The sequence below is a fragment of the Parasteatoda tepidariorum genome, chromosome 1 (assembly GCF_043381705.1).
Source record: "Parasteatoda tepidariorum isolate YZ-2023 chromosome 1, CAS_Ptep_4.0, whole genome shotgun sequence".
Classification (NCBI taxonomy): Eukaryota; Metazoa; Arthropoda; class Arachnida; order Araneae; family Theridiidae; genus Parasteatoda; species Parasteatoda tepidariorum.
The window spans coordinates 41314034-41323007 of NC_092204.1; positions in this window are offsets into that span (position 1 = coordinate 41314034).

Sequence of the window (8974 nt, forward strand, 5' to 3'; positions counted from 1 at the left end):
CTTATATATATATATATATATATATATATATATATATATAAAATATCGTGTGAATATAAGACTATATAACAAAAAATTTTGAAGTTCCACAGGTTTATGTCCTCGGAATAAATTTAATATTTTGCAAAAACTTGTTTCACTAATGGTAAAAAAATAATAAGGAATTATGGTGCATAACTAATAAGTAAAAATTTCAACATGCTTAAATTAAACTCAATTATTAAGGAGAAAACGTCATCTTCTTGGATCAATCTAATGGTTTTTATTCTTTCAAAACTATTACGTTTCCCTTAACTTGTGTTAAAAAGGATTTATTAAATAATCAATTCAAATTGATCGCATTCAAATTGTCTTCAAATTGATAAGAGCACGCAATTAGTCATCAAACATGTCGCCTATTATGTTTAAATTTGGTGATGGGAATATATATCTTTTAAAAAGACGAGGTATTAAGGGAGAAAAATAGTTAAAAGTTACTTTGTAGAAATATTTTAAAAGAAACTTTTATCTGTGCAATTCGGAGTATGTTTAGTGGTATTTAGTTACATATAATGTTTTAGAACCGTGGGTTTTAAAAAACTTAGAACACTTGCAACTTAACAAAGGTTTAGCATAAAGGTTTCTCAAAAATAAAAACTGCGTTTATTTTTTATGCAAAGCATAAAAAAATGTTTAAACATATTTTTTCAAAACATATTTTTTCAAAATTTTTTAAACATATTTTATCAAAGCATATTTTTTAAACATATTTTATCAAAGCACATTTTTTAAACATATTTCAAATAATAGCACAGGGGAATGATTATTTTCGATAGCATGAAAATTTTTAACAGATCTCAGGTACCTTCGAATAACTGATTTCAAATCTGTAATCGGTTTCTCTATTCAAGTTACGGTTTTTTTTAAATGACATCTTTAGTCGATTTTTTGTTAAAATGTACAAGTTTAAAAACGTTATATATAACAGGGAGTCACGTAAAGGTTGCGATAAGCTTCTAAGGGAGTTAAGACATACCATCTGGATTTAAAATACATTGGAACTTCAGGGATTTTTGAATTTTATGTTACTAGTGGGAATATATTATGAAGGTTACATTTAAGGATTTTGAAAATCAAGAAATTACACCTCAGTTATGTGGTGATACAATTCTGAACAATAATATTGTAAGATTTGCAGCAGAAAAAAAATATTTACAAGGTAAACCCGCAAGAATGCATGAGAGATGAAAACAATTTAATAATTAATTCAATTTAACAAAATTACATATTAATTGACCGAAATAGAGGTAGTACAAGCTTTGATAAAATAACCGAATAACCCAGGTAGGTCCATTGGATCATAAAAAAGAATTTAGATGAGTAACAAAAAAATTTATAATATAAATACCGGGGCAAATGAATTCTTGTGAGTCTACTGTTATCGGTGCTAACTATTTTATTTCAAGATGACTAATGGATACTTACCTAACATGAACACAATTACACAATACAGCATTGCTACTGTGAAATTATCTATGAAAAAATAAAAGTTCACAATAGGATATCTTCATTTTCCTTTATTTCAGAGCAGTGGAAAGCACTTGAGAAGTAATAACACGCAAGTACAATATTGAAGGACACGCAATTCATGGTGCCGCTATCTTTCAGGAATGGATAGTTTGCAAGTATTATATTGAAGGACGCGAAATCATAATTCAATTTTTCATGGAGTCACACACCAGACAACCAAGAACTTATAATTCAAACAACTCATCTTCAAACAACAATGCATAATGTGTCATTAATGCCTTTCAGCCATTCAGTGTGTTATAAATCAACTTCAGCCGTTGGTAACGGACCAATCAGGAAAGAAAAAAAAAATGAAAATGATGAGGTTAAGGAAAAAACCCGTTTAAAATAAATAGAGTTAAAAGGCAAAAGTAAAACCAATTCAAAAAACAAAATTAAGGAGAGTAGAGACCTTGTGATAAGAATCTTAACACAGAGCTCAGGCCCGAAAATATTTTCCAGGAGCGTTTCCCTATTATGAACAGTTTCTCCGCGCTCTACTGAAAAGGTTAAAATAGGAAAACATCCCTAACCATGTTTGACGACATTTCAGGGCTTAGATACCTACGCAATTATAATCCTGATGATGTACCGTAACTCCTGTAGAAGTATGTCACAATATTTAGGTGACCCTCTATTACAGATAACTTCTACATTTAAACATAAAATAGATAAAAATGAGGCTTAAAAAATTCTATAGCTATAGGAGCCGAACTAATTTCGTATCTTAAATTTCCACTCAAGAATTAGTCAAGATCAAGAATTTGCATAAATGTGGAAAAAAAATTGTACGCCAGTGTATTTGATAAAAATGCCAAATCTTATCAAATAATGAAAAACTTTTTCATTATTTGATTGTCTTAAGTTATCACCTAAACTCGATGTTTTTAAAAGTCACTTGATACTGTATTATAAGCCGCATTCGATCCATGTATTCCTAATTGTATTACCATTCTCTCCTGCTTGACACACATCCATTCCATTTGCAACAATAGAGAGGTAAACCCTGCTATGTATTTCAATAGTTTCTGCGTGCGTTTGCTCTATCTGAATTTCGAACATTCAAGGGAGGGTACAAAACCGAACGAAGGGCTTTTGTACGCGGAAGTGGATAGTAATCGGAAATTCTGGCAAGGACTTGAAATTCTAGATCGAGGTTATTGAATAATTTCTGAGAACAGAAGACCATTAACTGTTGCAGACTGCATCGCTGGTATTCTAAGAGCTCGAAGGGATTACTGAATTTCATGTTAGAGACTTACATTTATCTTAAGTCTTAGACAATAAATGAAAACTAATTTAACAGGGGTTTTGCAATACAAAAAGTCTTTGTTTCTAATTCGCTAAAATAGGGAAGCTTTATTTAAAGTGTACAAGTGGTGGAAAATAAGCATATTTTGAGAGTTTTTTTTCCAAATAAATAGAAAAGCTTCTAATGGATAAATAATCACTCTAGTGGCTTAAAAAATAAGCATGTTTCGGTAATTTTTTCTCAAATGATATCTATTAAAATTATAATATTTTTTTGTAAAATGTTATACATTTTCAAGAGGACCTTAGAACCTAGAAAAAGAAATAATTTCTTGAATTAAAGTTCTACAGCTAACACTTCGCTTTTTATCGATTTTGAAAAAGAAAAATTCTCTATGTTTCTCTTTTCTTCAAAATTTTGATTATGCTTTGAAATTTTCATTTGTATTACTGAAAAAATATTTAAAAAAAGAATAACAAAATATGCTTATTTTTCTGCACTACATATTCTCAACATCTTACAAGCTTATCTGATTATCTGAAATTATCGAATTATACGTTTTTTTTACTCTTTCTGAATACAAAATTAAAAATATTCTTTTTCATGTTCTCAGAAATTTTTTTATTGGAAAAAAATATCTAAAATAAGTTTTTTTCGGTCTCCTGAATTTCCAAATATTTTAGAAGACTCCGTAATAATTAAATAAAAATTGAAACATAATTTATAATAACAGCACATGAAAATGTTGAATTTTTTTTTCAATTACGTATGCTTGTAACTACAAGAGCACTTAATTTTTTGACACACCAATTTTTGTTAATTTAGCACAGGTTTTTCTAATAAAATTTATTGGAAAGGATTACTGAATTTCACGTTACAGTCTTACTTTTATCTTAAGTCCTAAACATTAAATGAAAACATATTTAAGCGGAGCTTTGAAATTTAAAAGTGTAAGAATGAAATTCGCTGAACTAGGGAAGCTTAATTTAAAGGGTTCAATTGGAGGGAAATAATAATATTTAGAGATTTTTTCAAACAAACAGGAAAGCTTCTAAGATGTTGAGCCACTCTAGTGGTGAAAGAAATAAGCATGTTTTAGGAATTTCCTCTTTTTTTCGATTATTACGGTATCGTCTAAAGTGTTAAGTAGCTCAAACAACCGTGAAGAAATAGGCATAGTTTGGATATTTTTTTCTTTTAAAGACATTATCGAAAGTATAAAAAAATAGATTTCGAGTTTTTTTTAGATTATTATCTATGCTTCAAAGGAATTAGGAAACCCTAGTAGGAAAAATTAGCATTTTTCTCTGTATTTTTTTTTTAAAGAGACAATAGAAAAATTCAATTTTAAAGGGAAAAATTGCAGAAATTATTTTTTTTTCATGAACGATGCAAAACAAATTCATGGCCATGTAACTTTCCTTCAGTGAATTATTTCTTTTAGAAGGGTATAAGGGCTATCAGCAGATGGATTTTTTATCATTATTTTTTCCGATTATGTCAGTTAGTAGCTACAAGAACACTTACATTTTTTTTGATACACCGATTTTCGTTAATTCAGCACAATTTTCTTTCTAATAGATTTTACTAGTTCTTTATGAAAATCGTTAGCAATTTACATATATAAGAAATGAAATAAATGATATAAAATAAATTAAACCAACGTATTTATGCAAGTAATTTGCTATTAAATATGCAAATTAATTTGATTATTTGCTTTGTTTTGAAATTTACCGGCTTGAAAATGCAACTCAAAAATGTACAGTGAGCCAAAAAAAGAAAAAAAATAGCTTGGGATGGCTTGGATTGAGAAACATCCCTTAGTATGATCTGAAGACATGCCATCGTAATTTTGATTCTCTGCGGTGGGGATGGCTCCCCCACGTTAGTAGACCGACGACCTACACGCGAAGTCGCGCACTTTACGGTAGAACAATTTAACGAGGACCGATACCGCGCACTCTCAATCCCAATGCAGGCTAAAAATGTCATTAAAAACTTCTAGCTTGGAAAGAGATACAGGTTGCAAGCAAATTTAAAACCATCGATGCGAAAATGTTTAAAATCTGTTAAAAAATCTCATACAATAGAAAGCAGATAAAAAAAATTACTCTTACGTGTAGTGTATGACAAACGCTATACAAAATCAATTTAATGTATGTCATTTTTGTACAGAATATTATTACCCTTACTTCCTAAAGTTTCCTTTATGGAAATAAAATCAACTCAAAGCAACAAGCAAGAATAATTATTTTCATTTAATAGGTATTTATGCCTATATTAACCCCCACTGCTCGGTAACATAATCCACTTACTTTGTTGATTAATGAAATTTTCATTTAAGTAATGTTTTTTAATTAAAATTTTATTCATTCATACATTGATCAAAATAGTTTTATGCACTATTTTAATACAATATCACTGAATGGAGAAACTTGCTTTGTAATTCGATTTCATTTTAATAATTTATAAAAAAAATGTTTTTATATCATTTAAAGATTAAAGAATATGGCTAGTTTCAATTCATAAAATTATTACATAAAATCAACATTTATTGTGATAAACTAGACTAAAATAAAACTAGACTCGAAATCACACAAAAAGGGAAATATATTTAATAATATTAACAGTTTAAAAAGAAAATATATTCATGCATTGAGTTTCTAAATCGTAAATGACAAGACCTTCATTGGTTCGTTGCTTGTGAAAAAAAATAGAGGTTTAATAATAATAATGAAAAGATAAACGAGCATTTGACTTCATTTGACAGGTAAAAAAAAATTTTAATTTTCAAAAATAAAATGTTGCAAATCTATCTTCTAAGTAATTTGTATTCTTTGATATTGTAACATTGATTTTAAATATTTTTAACAAGATAAATTGTGCGAACCATTAAATGCTTAAATTCAACAGAAATAATTTTTTCTTTTTAAAAATTTCTTTAAAGTTGATGTACAAGTTTTTTTTTAATAAAAAAAGGTTTCGAAGGTTTAATTGAAGATTCAAATACTTCAATTAACAAATATTGTGTTAGCGATAAAAATTATGAATTGTTGGTAAAAATATTTCATTTTTACGTCAAAGAAATTCAGAGCTATTTAGGGTATACTAAAAAATTGAATTATAATTTTGTTTAAAAATCTTTTTATACAAATCTCTCTGAATTATAAGGAGATAAATTAATATACTTCAAGCAATTATAATGCTTAAAATTACAAAGCTATCAGACATAGCTCCCGCCTGTTTGCTACATTCATGACTGTTTTTTGGACAAAACTTAAGCTTACATAATTACATAATTTCTCGATAGATCCTACATCATTCCCAACTTTAGGTTACTGAAAATTATATTATACATAAAAAAGGTATATTCCAAAAAAGATGCCTCATGGTAAAACTGATTAGAATATGTTAGTTCCCTGAATCGATGCAAATTGCATTTAATTCAGGCAAAATCCTACCATGAGATAAAAAGTTATTAAGACGTTTCTTTTTCATTTTCATTTTCTCCACTACAACCTAAGTTTTAGAACAAAACTTAAATTTAGCTTTTTTCAGCTTAAATATTTATTCTAAAGCCTGGTAGACAATTTGTGCGAAGTTGTTTAGAATTTTTAAAGAAACCTTATTTAAAGAAGTTCAATTGTCTATTTTAACTTCTAATTCCGCATTATAGATTTAAACTTTTTATAAATTAAATGAATTCAAAAGCTTAGGTATAATTCGGTAATCAACTGAGCCTATTGTAGTTGTTCTCACTCTCTTAAAATGAAAGAGTGATTTCCCCTACTCAAAAAAAGAGTTAAATTTTTTTAACTCAACTTGAGTGAAATACACTCTTATTTGAGCGAAATTCTTGCTTTGCGTTTACTCAAACTTGAGTGGTATTTATTTAAGCAATATTTGAGTGCTTTTAGCTCAAACTTGAGTGATTTATTTATTATTTAATTGTGTGCTAGCTATAGGCTGGAATTTCTATCGTTTTATTTTAAAAAGCAAACGATTATAAATCTAAATAAAATTGTTATGTTCTGTGATCAGGTTTTTTTCTTGTTTCTCCTTGAATTTAAATACTTTTGCAGTTATCGAAATAAATTAAAAAAAGGAAGTCTCTGTTGTCTCAATCATATGTATCATATGATTTAACCGTAGTGGCAATCCTTCGGTCATGGAATATTTCCTTTTTATGTGTTGTCAAAATAACTATTTGGATCACAGAACATCACAATTTTAGTTAGATTTATTATTCACTTCGGGCTCCACTTCGAGAAAACATTTTATAAAGTGGTAAAGAATTAAAATCTAAGACCTGCATAATTTTGCTGACATGAAAGTTACATATTTTCAATAATTATCATTGATGACTTAGTGTGATTTTTAGAGTTGTGTTACAAATTAAAATTATCAGTAACAATAGTTAGTTATTGAGAATCGAGTTAAACAATTCTAAATCTATTTACAATTATTTTTTTGCAAAAATTTTACATTTTAGTTTAAGTGAAATGTTGCCATCCTCATTTAATTATATCTTTTTTTATACAGAAAATCTAATATTTACCATTACAAATAAAATAATCAAATTTTTCTGATGAAAAATTGAATGATATCGATAAAATATGGTATTGATTTTAGTTGTAATTTACCTGAAGAGTTAGGGAATTTTTTTCTGAAATTGAGTGGGTACCCTGTTAAAAAGACGTTATGCTTTTGCCAATTTGTAAAAATATTTTCTAAGCATATTTTAGCAAACTTTTTGTAAATAAAGTAATAACTAGAAAAATTCCCATCCAAATAAAATGGAATGTAGAAGAATTATCAAAATTATGTTCTCAAGAACTAGGAAGGAAATGGTTAAGTACGATTTAACATACTAATGAAGTCACTTTAACTACTATTTGAATACCTAATTAAAATGAAAAATTATGTAAACTCTTGATAAAAAATTTGTTTCATTAAAAAAAGTTAAAAATCCTTAAATTTTTGTACTGAAGTCTGCCACAAAGATTTCGATCTCTAAAGAGTATTATCTTGCAATTATATTCTGCATATTGTTAAATACAGATGGATTAATAAGCTTTCACTTTTTTTTTCAACTATCACTGTTTAGTTTTGAAATAAAAAAATTAAAAACTTATTAATTACCGAACAAACCATGAATGAAATTTAAAAGAAATGAATGCTGATAAATTATTTCTATCACACATGCTAAAAATATTTTTCTTTTCAGCTTATTTATGATAAACATTAAAAGATTCAGTGAATAGTCGGAAAAAGATCAATTTAATTCAAATGTGATTTAAATGAAATTCAAGTCAAAAGAATAAATAATGATAGTATTGTGGAGTAACTACCACTACGAAAAATAAACATCAATTCAGTGGTATATAAGACATGCTAACTGGATCCAATCACGAGGTACCTCTGGATAGATAAAGGTTGGCATTGTCTAAATCAGGGTTTCTTAACCTGTGGTTCATGAACCCCTAAGGGGTCCATGAGTTATAATTTGGGGGTCCGCTGACATTGCTTGTAAAGCGAACTATGGCAGCTATAATTCCGTTTGCTACAGTGTATCTTTGCGAAGCGGGATTTTTCACCGATTGAATGTTGAACATGATATACACGTTGCTTTGTCGAAAACATTCCCCCAATTAAATTTATTAATTAAGGAAAAGCAGCAGCAACCTTCACATTAAAAATTTTAATTATAAAAATTTTGTTTACTATTAAAATACTAAAATTAAATGTTTTCTAACAATTGATGTTTTCTGCAATTATTTTTTTTTCACAGGGAGGTGGTCCGTGACTTCTTAAAATTTTTTAAAAGGGGTCCATTATATCAAAAAGGTTAAGAAACACTGGTCTAAATGGTCTCCCCCCACTTTGGTAACTTACGGACGTGATTTGAACTCTCAGGAACGCCCACTTCGATCTAGTAACGCCTGCTATGATGGATAGACCACATTGAACAGTTGACTTGTGACTGCGACATTCAGCACTCAAACGACTATGACCATATGGTTAATACACCTCTCACTTTCAGCATTCAAACAAACAAACAAAAAACCCGATGACCTACTCTCTCGCTCTTTCACAAGTGATATCCGTTCATCGAATTCTATCCCTGATAAAATTCTGGTGGGGGAGATAGTGGCGTAACTACCACTACGAAAA